General features: G+C 51.4%; 1 pseudogene; it reads left to right on the top strand.

Annotated features, from left to right (window-relative positions):
* The first annotated feature begins 15922 nt into the window (after positions 1 to 15922).
* On the top strand, positions 15923 to 17321 carry LOC123326630 (annotated as a pseudogene).
* The last annotated feature ends 238 nt before the right edge of the window (positions 17322 to 17559 follow it).

Raw genomic sequence — 17559 nt, 5'->3', positions numbered from 1 at the left:
AGGGGCTCAGGGGGGCACACTGCACAGAGGGTAACATGCTCCTTCACATAGCTGGAGTCCTCTGCTCCTTGTAGAGGCCTCCCCTAGCACAGGGCCTCCTGCTACCCCCACAAGGGGCCAAGACTTGCTCCCCTGGGCCTGAAACATCCCCAGAACTGTGCACAGCCCCTCCCTCCACACTGCAGGTCTTATGGGAGGAGAGGCAAAAGTCAAAAGCAAATGGGAAAATGGCAGCCTCGTTACCAGAACTGAGGAGTCGCAAGTGCATTCTGCTGGTTTGGGAGGAACAGATGAATCACGAGTATTAAAGCAGAAACGTTTGGGGAATATAAGGGTCTGTGTGGCGGGGGAGAACCACCAGGTAAAGACAATGTCCCCAGGGCTTGGGAAGTTGACTAGCTGTGGCATACGGCCCCAAATTCTGAGAGGATGAGAGGTGAATTTCAGCCCCAATGTTCTGAAACGCCACAGAACCCTGACCTGCAGGGACTGCCCGGTACCTCTGCAGGCAGGCCGTAGATTTCAGAGTGCGTTCATAGTCATCACTTCATTTTGTCCTGGGAGGTAAGAAGAACAGGAACAATGCCCATTTTACAGGTGGAATAACGAGGCTCTGAAGGGCTGAAGGACTTTCCTGAAGGTTCCAAAGAGTAGTAGGCGGCAGACCTGGCTGGACTCAACCCCCAGCACCATTTTCCCCACATGCAAACCCAGGTTTCTGGTGCTGCATTTAATGTGAATAAAGACACCACTGTCATAAAGTTTTTCTTCCTGTATTTTGACAACAGCAGCTGCAGAGATGGATTCCAGGGTGGCAAATATTAATTTTTAAGGGGGCCAGTGGGAGGGTGTGTACAGAGGGAAGAGCCAGGTGGACTCTCTGGACAAACAGTAAGGCAAGCCCCATCATCCAAAATGGTGTGTGTGTGTGTTGAACCAGCCAGCTCAGCAGGGCCCACCCAGGTTGGTGTGGCCCTTCCAGGGGTACTCCCAAATTCAACCAAAACTCCAGCCCTGCCCCTCACCTCCAGGGGAAGATTCACTGCATCCGAATCTGAGCTTGAGTACCCTTCTTCACTGGGGAGCCAAAGGGGGTAGGGCAGTCGGAGGCAGCCTGCTGGGCAGCCAGGACATCCACAGCCCCCCACTCCCCTCCTGGAGGAGATGCAAAGGCAGGCTCTTACTCTCCATCTCCCAGCGGCCTGCATGGTACCACCAGTTCAGACTGTGCATAAGGCCTGGTGAGGGCAGTGTCTCCAGATCGATCCTTCTAGATAGATCCTCCGGAGCTGTGCATGTCACCAGGCAGCTTCAAGGTGCACGTGCTGCGGAGCACGAGGAATGTGGCTTGTGTGACTCAGGAAAAGTGTTTAATGTTAGTCAATCTACCCTTAAAATCAAGTAGCCTCTGGAGGAACAGCAGGAGGGACCCTTGCTCGAAGTGTTCTGTATGTTCACTGTGCTTGCTGGAGATGGCAGGGACATGCATCCAACAAACGTGCGGGACCAAGCCCGCGCTACAAGAACGGACCTTCATGGGAATCTCTATATTCTTTCCTACAACTGCCTGTGAATCCATGATGATCTTAAAAAGTTAAAAAAAAAAAAAAAAACCCATCACATGTGCTCAGTGCCTATGATAGTGGTCAAAGAGCCACTATCTGATCAGCCACATTCCCACACATAACTCAGAGCGGGCACATTTGATTTGCGAGGGTAGGGGCACTCCTGGGCGAAAGAGGGGATGAGTCCCGGGCGAGGGTCACAGAATTAGCATTGGGGAAAAGCTGCGATCTTAAGAGAAGTGAGGAGTTCATAAAAAGACCGTCTCCCCAAGATGAGAATGAAATCCTGCAACTCACTGGTTCATTGCAGAGAAGCCGCCCCCCATCCTCGGCGGATGCCCTGTAAATCCTTTACCAAAGGACCCCTTTGGCCCTTCCTTAACCGGCAGGGGCGGCCTGGGCAGGGGGGCCGCTGGACTCCGCTCCCTAGGCACAATCGCCCCGCGCGGAGTTGGGGTTCTGAGCACCCCCCTCCAGCCCCTCTCCAAGCACTCAGGTTTCTCCGCCTCGCTTTACAGAAGGCGGGAGGCATAGAGAAAGGGCGAGAGGGCCGACTCCCAGGCAGCAGCAGCGAAGGGCCCGAGGAGCCCCCTCCTCCGGGACCCTGAACAACTGCAACCAAGACCCTCGCAGACAAAAGCGTCAGCCTCCAAGGAGCCGCCCCCGCAAAGGGCAGAAGCGCCAGATCCTATCAGCCAATTAACCGAACGCGCACAGACACCCGCAAGTTGGGGCACGCTCGGGCCGGGGCGCGGGCAGCGGGAGGGGCCACCGGCCGGGCGCGCCCGGAGAGCCTGGGCCTGGGGCGCGCCGGCGGGGCTGGGGGCCCCGGCCGGCTGCCGCTCTCCCCTCGCGGGTTCCGAGGCTCCTCCGCAGTGAAGGAGGAGGCGCGGCCCGGCCCTCCCCCGGCCCGGGCCCCCAGGCTCCCCAACGGCCCCACTCCGAGCAGCCCCCGGGTCGCCCCGGAAACGCCGCCCCTCCACCGTGCTGCGCGCCGGGTCGTCTCCCGCTCGTGGAACAAAAGAGCCTCTCCCGCGGGGGTCCGTAGCCCGCGCGGCCCTCCTAGCGCCGGGCTCCAGGGGCACCCATCGGGCTGCCGGGCTTTGTGTCCGTGCAGGGGCGGGAAGGGCGGCGGGACCCCCGCGCATCCCGCGGCGGCGCCCGCACTCCAAAGTTGTCGCCAGCCCCCCTACCTCCCGCAGCGCCCAGTCCCCCCCTCGGGGCGCTCATTCATTCTCAGGGGGGCGCAGACCGCCGGCTCCGGCTTACCTTGCTCTTGACTTCCACCGCGCTGCAGTCGTAGAAGCGCAGGGTCTGAGACTTGTGGAAACTCCGGTTCATGGTTCCGGCCCCGCTCAGCCTCGTCTTCTCCCTGGCTCCTCGCTCCAGGGGCTGCAGGAGGACGCTGGGGGCGGCGCCCCCCGCCCCGGCCCCGACCCCGACCCAGCCCAGCCCGCGCTAGCTCGGCCGCCCAGCCGCTCCGAGTGCGGCGGCCCGAGCTGGGCTGGCCGCGCGCCTCGGGACTCCAGGGACCGCGCGCGGGAGGAGCGGGGGACGCCGCGCTCGCCGCCCCGAGGACCCGCCCCCAATCTCCGCCCCGCGCCCCGAGGACCCGCCCCACGAGCCCCAAGGACCCACGTCCCGCCCCGCGCCCCGCGGACCCGCGGCCAACGCCCCACCCACGCCCCCCAGGACCCGCCCCCAAAGCTCCAGGGGCCCCTGTCCCGCCCGCGCCCAGAGGACCCGCCCCCGAGGACCAGCTCCACGAGTCCTAAGGACCCACGTCCAGCCACGCGCCCCGAGGACCCGCCCCCGAGGGCCCGGCCCCCCAACCCCGCCCCATTCCCCGAGGACCCGCCCCATGAGTCCCGAGGACCCTGGTCCCTCCCCGCGCCCCAAGGACCCGCCCCCAGCGCCCCGCCCCCGAAGCCGCCGCTGCCCCGGGAGGTGCGCGCTTCTGTCAGCGCAATCCCGAGCAGGGAAGAGAAGCTTGGATCAACCCGGGGCGTCTCATTCCCATCTGGGCACCCACAACTTCTCTCTCATGCTCGCCTCCGCCGTGATTTTGTTTACCTCCACTGGGCGGCCAGGGGAGGGGGCTGATTTGGGCCGATTTTTGCTATTTTCCTGGGCGATGCGGGAACCACTGGAGGCTTGACTGACTCCTTCGGGCCACACCTGTCTGTACTAGCTGACAGGTAGTAAATGGTTCTAGACGAAGGTTCTGCAAAGAGGCAAACTCCTAAGGCACACTTTAGCACAGGTAGAAGTCAGGAGAGGGTCGGAAGCACCTCTAGGCCTAGCTGATGGAGAAGGAAGTCTTCTGCAAGGCCGGTAGAAAAAAGAATATCTTAGGAGAAAGATGGAATCAATTGTTAGCAACGTCACTGAGTACTTCTTTTCTAGCGGGCTCTGGAAGAGGAGCTGCTGAAACCAAAATCCTCAGATCTTCAGGAATTTGTGATGAAGCTAAGAAGACAGGACAAATAGGTGTTTAAAAATTATTATAAATTATACTCTAAATAGTCGTAATTTATAAGTTATATAATTGTAAAGTTACTATAAATTCATTGTAAAAGAGATCTGGAGAATACAAAGAATTCAAAGACAAAAGTTACAGTCACCCATAATTATACTAGTCAGCAATCAATTCTGTTAACCTTTTGGTATATATTATCTGTTCCTTTTTCTGTATATATATTCATATATTTTACAAAATTGTGATCATGCTGTTTAACCAGTTTTGCAACCTACTTTTTTTCACCTCATGTTATATAAGGAATATATTCATTAAGTGTTCTTAAGAAATACGGTCTTTAAGAGCTGCATATATGAATACAGGCATAACTTTTAATCATCCCACTATTGGATAATCAGGATGTTTCCAATATTTAGTTTTTATAAAATACTGTGTTTCTTGAATTCACTTATTTCTAATTATTTCATTAGAATTGACTCCAAAAAATGGAATTACTATGCCATGGAGTATACATATCCTTTAACACAGATTGCCAAACAGTATCACTCCGAATTTAATTTTTACTTCACTAAATATCCTCTTACATACATGTCAGGGACTACAACCGCAGAGACCCACAGTTACAGTCCTACCCATAAGAGAAACACCAGTCTGGCCAGGGGTCCAGACATGTAGACAGAATTCTGAATTAAGGCAAAATGCCAAAAGATTCCCACAGAAAGTCAGTAAGAAACCATTCCAGACAAAAGATTTAGGATGTCCACTAGTCTGAAAGCTGCAAAAGGCCTTGTATAATCGTTTATTATCAATGTAAATTTTAATAAATTCCAGGTAGAATTTTTTTTTTAAATGTCAAAGAGATACACACTCTGTGCACATCCCATCCCGCGCCCCAAGGACCCGCACAGAGGTGCTGACTTTCTTTCAAAGAGAAATCCCCTAAACTTCATGCAGGTCTGTTGTCGTTGCCAATTGCGGAGAACAGTGGTCATGCTGCGGGGAGAGCTCCCACCTAGATTTCTTAAGAAGCAGGGACAAGGGACTGATGGGAGATGAACAGCATTCTAGGTGATGGGGAAGGTGCAGGGCACCACTGGCCAGCTCAGGGCCTGGAGATAAGGAGGGAGGGCTGGAAGCTACAAGATTTGGTCTTTGGTGGAAGTGAGGTAATTTCTGTCATGCCTGTGGCCCAGTGTGGTCCAAGGCCCAGAGCTTGTTATCAACACCCCACTCAGACCCTGAGCGGAATCTGCACCTGAGCAAGATCCCCTGGTGGGCTGTGTGCCCCATTTTTGTAGTTTTCTACACACCTGACTGGCATGGTCAGCAGGAGGAAATGCATGTGGAGGGAGCCTGAGTCTCCAGTGCGAACCTGAAGGTGATTCTTCTGGGCTTCAAGCTTGTGTGTGAGTTGGGTGTAGACAAAGCGGAGTGGCCAGGCAGAGCCTGAAGATGGAAAAGCTTCTTTCTCGCACAGCAGCATGAGTGAAAACCTCCCCACAGGTGCTGGCCTGACACACAAGAATGGGAGCCTTGGGAGGCCCTGATGTTGGGCTCTCTTTGGCTGGCAGGTGGGCTCCCAACGGACACACAGGCCGGACACACAATCCTAATGGCCATTCTGTTGGTTATCGCTAAGCTAGCTGCCTCAGGACGGTGTTCAGAGATTCAGAGGAAGTTAAATGAGGAGACTATCAGCAAAGGTGTTAGAGTGTTGGAAATTTTGGTAATTGAACTGTGTGCTCTGCAGGCATCCCACAAAGGACCTGCATCAGGTGAACTTGAGCATGTGGCTTACCTGAGCCTCAGGTTTCTTTATTTTTGAGGTGGGTGCTCGGTGCCCCTCGCCCCCCCCCCCCAGCTTCCTGGCAATATCCCAGTAATGAGAAGACACGGAGGATGTGGCCCCACTGGGGAACCTAAAAGCACTCCACCAGTACAAGTGGTCAGAGGGGTCTCCTGCCTGGCCTGGGGCAGGGCTGGGGCCCGTAGTGCTGCACCTCCCTTGGGGGAATGGACATGGCTGAGCCGGAGGCCTGGGTCACGCCGGAGGCCTGGGTCACAGAGATACACCCTTACCATTTGTTGCAGGGTGAGCAGCTGGTTTCAGTCAGAGGCTAAGAATGAAAATGGAGAGGGGCCTAATCCTCTTCAAATAATCCATCCAAAACTGGTGACCAAGTCCCCCAGAGTCAAAAGAGAAACATTGTAGACCCAGAAAAATGTGTTCCCCAAAAACCCTAGTTTTGACCTTACGGTCATCGGTATCCACAATGGAAGGAGCAGTAGCGTTAAAAATCTCAAACTGCTAAATACATGAAGACAAAAGGCATCTTCATCAGAAAGAAAAGGGATTTAATAATGAAACACATACAGATAAATTGTTTTTAAAACTCTGATAAGAGAGAAGAGAAATGCCCTCATGTGAGTCACTGAATCAGCTGTCAACACACCTTGTTGATTCCAGATGTGATGGAAAGAGTCAGTGAAGGAGCGCCCAGCGCCCTCCCCACCCAGCCCAGCCCCACCTCCCGGAGTGCCCCCTGCCCCCCAGAGTGCCTGGCTAGGAGCGGAGGTGTGCATACATGGCCAGCCTCAGGGCAGGCCAGAGCCTGAGTTTGTGCAGCAGGATAGGTTCAGGGTTCCTAAACAGAACTCCTACCCTCTCTCCCCAGGGGCACTTGGTGATGTCTGGAGGGTATGCTGATGGCAGGTAGAGGCCAGGAAGCTGCTAAACACCCTACAATGCACAGGACAGCCCCCACTGCAAAGTACGATCTTGTGCAGAATGTCAGTGGTGCCAAGGATGAGAAACATGGGCATATGGGAATGCTGGCCTCCAGAAGAAGCTCAGGATCCCAGCCCATCTCTCTTCCAGCCCCCACAGGCGGTCCTCTCCTCTAGCTTGGTCAAGTTTAAGGACCTCTTGTTGTCTACTGATGATGGGTGATCCAATGTCCCATCCTTAGAAGTCAGGAATAGAGGGCTTTGTTAGCTCCCTAACTTTCATGGGATCAGAGTGACCACCCCAGCAGCACCCCCACCCCTCCCTCCTCTGCTGTGGAGTGGGTCCCCAGCACCCCCTGCCCCTCCCTCCTCTGCTGTTGAGAGAGGTCCCCAGCACCCCCACCCCTCCCTCCTCTGCTGTGGAGCGGGGTCTGAAGAGCTCGGTCAAGTGGTTGCAGGCTTCCGTGCTAGCAGGTTTGGTGTCAGTCATACTGGTCATGTAGGCTGTGGTATTTGGATTAGAAAGAGACAAATTAGGGCAATTAGCAGTGAGGCCGGGGCTGCTCTGTGCACCATCCCTGAGTGGTGAGGCTGGTAAGTAGCAGAGGTCTGACGAAGACACACCCCCACACTCCTACTCCAAGCCCAGGACCTTTCCAGTCCACTCCCCAGAAGGCTCTCCCGGTTACAGACACCTCCCCTTAGGCTCTCAGCATGTGGCCCAGCTGTGTCCCAGGAGGTTAAGGAACAGTGTGTGGCATGGTGTCCACTCCAGATGAAGCTCCAGGTCAGAGCAGCACAGCCTGAGGCAGAAGGAGACCCGTCAGTAGGTTAGCAGTGGGGTGGCATCCCAAGGAGAATGTGTTGTCTCCATTGTCTTTTGCATTTTGAAATGCCTGCCCTAAGTATGCATTTCTGTAATGAGTAACCTAATAATGTGGCAGCTCAGTGCAGGTTCTCAGCTTTGCAAAAGTGTCCTGTCTGGCTCTTGGCCAGTACATTCAGCCATGGCTCCCCTCCCAGAACACTGATGTTTCCCAACTTCCGTCTGTAGACTGGGCGTGATCCTGGTTGGGGGACTTGAGTTCTGTGAGTCTCAGTTTCTTCCTCTGTGGAGAAAAAGGGCCGATAATGTCTACAAATGTCCAAAATGGCTCTTTGAGAATCTGCCTCCGGGCCTGGACATTTATGTGCTAGAGAAAGAGCAGGTGATGCTGGTGTCTGCCTCTCACAGCTGAGTCTCAGTGACTCAAAAGAGAACTATCCATTCTGTTTCTTTTCTTTTGCAGACGTTTGTTGAGGAGAGTCCTGATACTGCACTGGACTTGGTGAGAGTCTGTGCTTGAGTGGAGGAAGGGGCCGTAAGAGGGTCCACCTGCTCTTCCTTCCCAGCCACATGTATCTCATCTCTCAAGTTCTCCCACTGTTCCGATAGGTAGCAGCTTCTTCCTCTTCTATTACGTGGGCTCTCCCAATCTGTCTTCAATGTTTTCCAGACTTGCCGCCTGAGGTTGGAGTAACTTGGCAGTGAAGATTATTTAAGAGCCTTGAGTGGGTTTGTGATAAGGATCCAGCAGGGTCTCCTAGAATCTGACGTGGGATGTGGCTGCATTTCATGGGGGGCTGCAACCAGAACCTTCCTTGTATGTGAGGCATGGGTTAAGAATATCTGGGTGGTTTCCAGCTCTGATCACTCATCGTGTGTGAGGTTGGATACTTTACTCCCGTGGTCTGCCTCAGTACCCTCATCTGTGAAGTGAAGGTAATAGTGGTACTTGCCCACCCAAGGTTGGTATGAGGATTGAATGTGTGAAGTAGTCAGCACTCTGAACAGCCCCCCTTACAGCAAGAGGCACCTGTGTGTGTGTTGTTATTACCATAGTCTGACTCCACCTCTTCTCCACCAGCTCTTTCTTCAGTGGGAAAGCAAGGAGGGACATTGGAAGAAGGGAGAAGAGAGTGCTAAGAAAAATGAGGCAGAGGGAGGTCCATGGGATAAAGGTTTCTGCAACCCATGGGTGGTCCTGGGAGGCAGGCTGAGATGTAGGGTGTGTGTGATCGAGGGAACATGGGCAGGAGCAGAGCAGCTACCGACTGGCATGTAGGTCTGCACAGACCGGGAAGGCACCAACCCTCTGCTACATCCCAGCTGTTAGGACCTGCAGTGGTATTCTCTCCCCTGCCCCCAGTCCCGCAGAAATGGAGAGGTGCTGGTCAGGGTTGCCGAGTATGCAAGGTATGGAACATGAGTAAGTCCTGAGAGATCTGTGCCACATGGTGTCTATAGGTAATGATGCTGTGTTGCAAGGTTAAAATTTTCTAGGAGGATGAATCTTGTGTTAAGTATTCTTACCACATACACAAATGATGAAGATGATGGTGGTGGTGATGAAGATAAATAGGGCAGGAGGAGGCTTTTGGAGGTGATGGATATGTTTATGGTATAGAATGTGGTGACGGTTTCATAGGTATAAACCCATCTCCAAACTCATCAAGTTGCATACATCACTTACGTGCAGCTTTTTTTTTAAATGTCAGTCATACCTCCATAAAGTGGTTTAAAAAGATAAAATAGGAGAGAATATCGTCAAAACACTGAGCACATTACAGGTCACAGTAAATACACAAATAATTACAATTATTGTTAAACTTCAGCTGCGGACTGGGAATTGGTCCCATAGGTACTTGACAGGTGGCATCCATGGCCAGCTCCTCTCTCCCCGCTTGGCTCAGCACAGCTTCTGCTCTGCCTGAGGGCAGCCCAGACAGAGGGGTCAGGTCCAGGTATGACCTCCTCGTGTGAGGCATGGCTCACTCTCACCAGGTAGAGAAGGTTGAGGACACCATGACACCTACTTTTGGCTACTTGCTATCTTCCCCCTATTTTCGTCACCTAGGTCCCTAGCCTTTAGCTCACTTCTGTGGGAACCTGAGACATTTCAAAGTATGTAGATTCATCTTGACTTTGTTTCCTGTCCTTGGTTCTGGAGATAAAGGTGGGAAAACGCAACATAGTGTGAAACCAACAATAATAAATATCAGGCATACTCTGCCCCTGGTGTCTCAAATTTCAGAGAAATGGCAAACTGCACACCTCATTTAATACACAACCTGCTTTAAGGACTCATATAAGGACTCATGTAAAAGGAAAATGTGCTGAAAGAAATTTCATAACTGAACTTTGCCTTATAGAAGACACTTTGGGATAAAAGTCCCCAAGAAAATGATTTTTTTTTTTTAAAGAGCATAAATGCAAAGTATGTTTCATGGATAGAGTTCTTTCCTTCTCAGTGAAGGGGAGATGAGCAGACAGTATAGCTCAGATTCCAGCTGCATCTCCGTCGCTACCATCAGGGGTGTGTTGGGGGGACCCCAGAGGGCTGGATGGCTGGGAGCAGCTTATAGTCTTTGGTCCCCTGACTGCAAGGACGGTGGGCTTCCCTGGTGCTTTGGGTAGAGCAAGACCAGAGGTGGGTGAGACGGGAGGGTGGGGATGTGTGAGGACACAGTTTGTCCTCACCTAATATGGCAGATGGAGGTACAGGGAGAACAGAGGGCCAGATCAAGCATGGCTGAGCCTGGGGTGCAGGCTGAATGTCTTGGGCTGGGGCAGCAGGCTTAGGGCTAGGAGTTAGGGTCAGGGTCAGGGTCACGGTCAGGGTTAGGGGTCAGGGTTAGGGTTAGTGGTTAGGGGTTAGGGTAGGGTTAGGGGTTGTGTGAAGGTGCTGTGAGTGGATGGGTGGGTTGGCTTAGGTTTTCATTCAGGATACTCTTGTACTAGCTCCATTCCAGTCTTCCAAATGGCATGACTTCCTTATGTGCTGCTGGCTGAGTCTTCTGTTGTTGGACAGGTGTCCTCAATCCTCTGTTCTTCTGACCTAGGCTTTGGGCCTGGGTAGTGCCAGAGCCATGACTAGGGTTAGGGTTAGGGCCCAGGAATTTGGAAGGTTCTATCATTTTATTATTATTATTCTGGTTTTCTATTCCGTTCCATTGATCTATGTGTCTGTTTTGGTGCCAGTACCATACCGTCTTGATGATGACAGGTTTGTAATAGAGCTGGAAGTCCGGAATTGTGATGCCACCAGCTTTGGTTTTCTTTCTCAGCTTTTCTCTGGCCATTCGAGGTCTTTTCTGGTTCCATACAAATTTTAGGATTATTTGTTCCAGCTCTGTGAAAAAAGTTGATGGTATTTTGATAGGGATTGCATTGAGTGTGTAGATTGCTCTGGGTAGCATAGACATTTTAACAATACTTGTTCTTCCAGTGAGCATGGAACATTTTTCCATTTCTTTGTGCCTCCCTCAGTTTCCTTCATAAGTGTTCTATAGTTTTCATGGCACGGATTCTTTACCTCTTTTGTTAGGTTTATTCCTAGGTATCTTACGGTTTTTGGTGCAATTGTAAATGGGACCGATTCCTTAATTTCTCTTTCTTCTGTCTCATTGTTAGTGTATAGAAATGCAACTGATTTCTGTGTATTGATTTTATATCCTGCCACATTGCTAAATTCCTGTATGAGTTCTAGCAATTTTCGGGTGCAGTCTGTTGGGTTTTCCATATAGAGTATCATGTCATCTGTGAAGAGTGATAATTTGACTTCTTCTTTGCTGATGCCTTTTATTTCTTTTTGTTGTCTGATTGCTGAGACTAGGACTTCTAGTACTATGTTGAACAGCAATGGTGATAGTGGGCATCCCTGTCGTGTTCCTGACCTTAAGGGAAAAGCTCTCAGTTTTTCCCCATTGAGAATGATATTCACTGTGGGCTTTTCATATATGGTTTTTATGATATTGAATTATGTTCCCTCTATCCCTACACTGTGGAGAGTTTTAATTAAGAAAGGGTGCTGTATTTTGTCAAATGCTTTTTCTGGATCAATTGAGAGGATCATATGGTTCTTGTCCTTTCTTTTACTAATGTGATGTATCACATTGATTGATTTGCCAATGTCGAACCACCCTTGCATCCTAGGAATACATTCCACTTGGTCGTGGTGAATATTCCTTTTAATGTATTGTTGGATCCTATTGGCTCGTATCTTGGTAAGAATTTTCGCATCCATGTACATCAGGGATATTGGTCTGTAAATCTCCTTTTTGGTGGGGTCTTTGTCTGGTTTGGGGATCAAGGTAATGCTGGCCTCATAGAACGAATTTGGAAGTTTTCTTTTTGTTTCTATTTTTTGAAACAGCTTCAGAAGAATAGGTATTAATTCTTCTTGAAATGTTTGGTAAAATTCCCCTGGGAAGCCCTCTGGTCCTAGACTCTTGTTTATCGAGAGATTCTTGCTTACTGCTTCAATGTCTTTGCTGGTTATGGGTCTGTTCAGGTTTTCTACTTCTCCCTGTTTCAGTTTTGGTAGTTTATACATCTGTAGGAGTGCCTCCATTTCCTCCAGATTGCCTAATTTGTTGGCATATAGTTGCTCATAATATGTTCTTATAATGGTTTGTATTTCTTCGGTGTTGGTTGTGATCTCTCCTCTTTCATTCATGATTTTATTTATTTGGGTCCTTTCTCTTTTCTTTCTGATAAGTCTGGTTAGGGGTCTATAGATCTTATTAATTCTTTCAAAGAATCTGTGCCTAGTTTTGTTGATCTGTTCTACTGTTCCCCTAGTTTCTATTTCATTCATTTCTGCTCTAATCTTTATTATTTCTCTTCTTTTGCCAGATTTGAGCTTTATTTGCTGTTCTTTCTCCAGCTCCTTTAGGTGTAAGGTTAGGTTGTGTATTTGAGATGTTTTTTGTTTCTTGCTATATTGCTATCTATTTTTTTCTTAGGACCACCTTTGCTGTATCCCAAAGGTTCTGAACTGTTGTGTTTTCATTTTCATTTGCTTCCATGAGTTTTTTAAAAATTGTCTTTAATTTCCTGGTGACCCTTTCATTCTTTAGTAGGATGCTCTTTAACCTCTATGTATTTGAGTTCCTTCCAAATTTTCTCTTGTGATTGAGTTCAAATTTTAAAGCATTGTGGTCTGAGAATATGCATGGAATAATCCCATTTATGACTGGATTTATGTGATCTATTCTGGAGAAATTTCCATGTGCACTTGAGAAGAATGTGTATTCTGTTGCTTTAGGATGGAATGCTCTGAATATATCTGTGAAGTACATTTGGTCCGGTGTGTCATTCAAAGCCCTTGTTTCCTTATTGATCTTCTGCTTAGATGATCTGTCCATTGCTGTGAGTGGGGTGTTAAAGTCCCCTATTATTATTGTTTTATTATCAAGGTTGTTATTATTCATATGTTGTTATTGTTTTATTATTAAATGGTTTATATAATTAGCTGCTTCCAAGTTAGGGGCATAAATATTTACAATTATTAGATCTTCTTGTTGGATAGACACTTTTATTATGATATAGTCTCCCTCTTCATCTCTTATTACAGTCTTAGGTTTAAAATCTAATTTGTCTGATATAAGGATTGCCACCCCAGCTTTCTTTTGATGTTCTCCACAACTTCACTTTCAATCTAGAGGTGTCTTTGAGTCTAAAATGAGTCTCTTGCATACAGCATATTGCTGGGTCTTGTTTTTTTTTTTTTTTCCCCCAATCTGATACCATGTGTCTTATGATTGGAGCGTTAAGCACATATACATTCAGAGTAATGTGTTCAGGGGTTCGCTGAAAGTGTGGGTTTGCTGGGATTAGCCCAAGTTTGCATGCATTCATATTTCTCCTGCTTTAAATCCTTTCTGGAGTTCCAAATGGCACCATTTCATTCTGTGTTCTAATGAGTTGTCTGGTACCGCTCTGGTGTCCCATATCCCTGGGACTTTAGAGCCTGGCCTGTGGGGGTGGTACTCTCAGAACCCAAGCTAGGGTTAGGGTTATGATCTAGGAGCATGGAAGGCCAATATGCGGGCATTGTGGTGAGCTTCCCAGAGGACTGAGTTGAGGGTGTGGGTTCGGGCGAGTGTGAAGCTCAGGGCTTGTGGTCCAGGGGTCGCTGAAAGTGTGGGGAAGCTGGGATCGGCTCAGGTTTAAATTCAGATTTCTCCTGCTCTAAATCCTTTCAGATTTGCAAATGCCTTGGATTCCTTCTGTGTTGCAGCTGAGGCCTCTGGTATTGCTCAGGTGTCTTTAATCAATGGGGATTAGAGGCAGGTTCTGGAAGTGGTCTGCTCAGAACCAAACCTAAAGTTAGGTTTAAGTTCCAGGTGCATGGAAGGACCGATTTATCTGCATTGTGTCAAACTTCCAGGAGAGGTGAGTTGAGGAGGTGGGTTCAGATGAGTGTCAAACTCAGGGTTTGTGTCCAGGGGGCCGTTGAATGTGGGGGTTCACTGGGATTGGCTCAGGTGGGCATTCAGAGTTCTCCAGCTCTGCATCCTTTCTGAGTTCCAAATGGCACGGTTTCCTTCTGGGTGGCAGGCTGAGTCCTCTGGTATTGCTCAGGGGTCCTTAATTCCTGGGGTTTTGGAGCCAGGCCTCTGGGGACAGACCCCTCAGAAGCCAACCTAGGGTTAGGGTTAGGGCCTAGGGGCATGGCAAGCCCAACCTGCTGGTGCTGTGTTGAGCGTCCTGGGGGGCTGAGTTGAGGGCGTGGGTCAGGGTGAGTGTCAGGCTCAGGGTTTATCTCCAGGGGGCAGCTGAAAGTGGGGGTTGGCTCAGGTGGGCATGCAGGGTTCTCCTGCTCTGAATGCTTTCCGGAGTTCCAAATGGCACAGTTTCCTTCTTGGTGGCAGGCTGAGTCCTCTGGTATTGCTCAGGTGTCCCCAATGCCTGAGGTTTGGGAGTCAGGCCTCTGGGGATGGATTGCTCAGAAACGGACTTAGGGTTATGGGTTAGGGTTAGGGTTAGGGTTAGGGGTTGGGGGTAGGGTTGGGGTAGGTGTTAGGGGTTAGGGTTAGGGTCTCCCTGTCCTCTACTGAATGGATCCTATTCTCCTCCGGTAACCAGTTTCACGGTTTCAGAACATAACCTTTGAGCCTCTCTGCAATCTGCTCCCCACCTGGCCGTCCTCTCCAGCCTCACCTTCCCACCCCAGCCCCCACCTCTGGGGGACACCCAGGTGTGTGGTTGTCCCACATGTGCCCCAGGCCTGACTCTAATCCTTTACATTTGCTCTGCCCTCTGCCAGGAGCACTCTTCTCTCCCCTTGCATCATGTCAGGCATGTTCCCCCATTGGCTGGGCCTCTACTTGCCCCCTGGTGACCTGACTCGTGTCTGATGGGTGTGTGTGCTTGTCCCCTATTTAAATGCAGTACCCGCCTTCCCCGTGTGAGTGATTTACTAATCTGCCAGGTATGGGTCAGGCCAGGGAAGTAGCCTCGGTGCCTGTGTAAAAAAGTCAGTCTCAGGGCGCCTGGGTGGCTCAGTCATTAAGTGTCCGCCTTTGGCTCAGGTTGTGATCCCACGGTCCTAGGACCAAGACCTGTGTCAGGCTCTCTGCTCAGTGGGGAGCCTGCTTCACCCTCTCCCACTCCCCCTGCTTGTGTTCCCTCTCTAGCTGTCTCTCTCAAATAAAATCTTTAAAAAAATCAGTCTCAGAGGGGCTCACCACACTTGCTGACAATGGGAGAGCTGCTGTCCCCACAGTGGGGAGCAGGTAGTCCCCTAAAATGGGGACTAGCCATGTGAGGCGGTTGGACAAGACTCCCAGTTTCTTGGGGCTGGGGAGATGTAGACCTGGACCCAGAAGCTCACACTCTTGGATTCAAGGCTGGGGCCAAAGCAAGCCCCCTCTTCTTCCAGGGGTCCTCTTTCCCCTTCCCTGCCCATGGGCTGGACCTGATCTAGGGGAGTTCGAGGGTGACCCCTCCTAGGAATACCAGTGGTTTACTGATGGACCTTGTCAGCCAGAGGCCCAGTAGCCTTCAAGGGAGGACCCTATGGGGGTGGAGACAGCTCTGCTGGGGGCCAGTGACAGCCCACCCAAAGCAAAGTGGGGCAGGTAGCCGGCCCTGCTGACTCTACCCACTCTGTAGGGCATAGAAACAAGGGCTGTTACGAAAGGTGCTCAACCCGTGGCAGGTGGGGCGGGATCTGCAGGGGGGCAGCCAGGGGAGGGCACCTGCAGGGTTTGCCTGGGAACTCAGCACAGGGGTAGCGTTCCTGGCTCCAGCATGCTGACTGTGGGGCTGCATGGATTTCTAGCCTCCTAAGCCTAGGGCTCCCCTTTGTAAGATGGGGTCCTGATGGCCTCCATCTCTGGGAGCGGAAGGTAAGGAGGCCCCGCCGGCAGACTCGCTCAGGACAGGCCAGGAGGGTGGCTGTTGCTTAAAGCAGCCCAGGGCCTGCCCCCGTGATGAAGGTGCATATGTGCACGGCCCTGAGCTCTGGGGTCCTGCCACCAGCCTCTGGCAGTGACCCTCCTCCAGCCCGGTCCCCTGTCCCTGTGGATACGTGGTCTTCCTGGAGCTGTTCCTGCAGATGGTGGAGAAGCACTTCACGGTGGGACACAGGGTCACCTACTATGTCTTCATCAATCAGCTGGCTGCTGGGCCTGTGTGCCCCTCCGGGAAGGCCGGAGGGTGGTGGTCCTCGAGGTCCCTGGCGCCCCGTGCTGGGAGGACATGTCCATGCAGCACATGTGATGATCCGCCGCTTCTGCAAGCAGCTCTTCCTGTCATCACGTGCTGAAATAAAGTTCTCAGACCCCAATCTGAGCAACCATGCAGGGCTGTCTCTGCAAGTAGGGCAGCAGCAGCTGGGTTCTGCCCATCGCTTTTATTTCATTTTTTATCAGAAAAGCAAGGGCAGATGCCTCAAAGCGTGGGAAAGGAGGACAAAGGGATGGCAAGTATCCTGAAGCTGTAAAGCAGGCCTGCACCCTCCCCTAGGGGCAGGCACGCAGGGAGGCAGTCAGGGGGTGAGGGAAGAGCGGGAGTTGTGCTAGCAAACGCCAGGTGCAGAAAGGGGGCCTGACGGTGACATTCTTTCCTAGCTCCTAACCTGTGCCCTGCCCCTGGGGATCATGGGATCCTGCTCCTACTGGGCCCTTGCGTTCAATAGTCTGAGAACAGGAACGCTGTTGACGTTTCAGCTGCTTCCACAATCACTCCTGAGGGCTTACAATATATTTTCTAAGAATAACTCCACACTTCCTCCGTGAGGTGGACTGCCTGGTGTGCACAGAGGTGGACATGAAGTTCCGTGACCACGTGCGCGTGGAGATCCTGTCCCCCTTCTTTGGCACTCTGCAGTCCAGTTTCTACCGGGCAACCCACAAGGACTTCAGCTATGAGCATCGGCCACAGTCGCAGGCACACATCCCCACGGACAAGGGCGACTTTTACTACATGGGGGTCGGTGGTGGAGGTTCACCGACTGACCTTGGCCTGTCACCAGGCGATGGGAGTCGACCTGGCCAGTGGGATTGTGGCACGATGAGAGCCACCTGAACAGGCACCTGCTGGACCCCAAGCCCCTCAAGGTGCTGTCCCCGGAGGACCTGTGGGACCTACAGCTGCTGGGTGGCCCCCCGTCATGAAGAAGCTGAGATTCATGGCTGTGCCCAAGAATCACCAGGACATCAGCAATGGTTATTGCTTGAGGGGTCGTTTTGCTGCCTGCCGGGTCTTTCACTTGAGTTAACAGATGAGCCCGAAGGAAGGACGTCATCAGTTAGGAAGTACAGACGAAGGTCAGAGTGGAGGTGGGCAAAGGCCTCTTTCACTCAGAGAGCGGGGGAGCTCCAAGCCTCCGCTACACAGCTTGCCCTGCTCATCACTTCCATCTGCCTGGCTCTGAGTTCTGTCCTTTTAATGAACTGGTCATCTAGTAAGTAACATGTTTCTCTGAGTTCCATGAGCCACTCGAGCAGATTATTTGA

Source organism: Neomonachus schauinslandi, chromosome 14 (genome assembly GCF_002201575.2).
Source record: "Neomonachus schauinslandi chromosome 14, ASM220157v2, whole genome shotgun sequence".
Lineage (NCBI taxonomy): Eukaryota > Metazoa > Chordata > Mammalia > Carnivora > Phocidae > Neomonachus > Neomonachus schauinslandi.
This window is presented reverse-complemented; position numbering and strand designations above follow the sequence as displayed.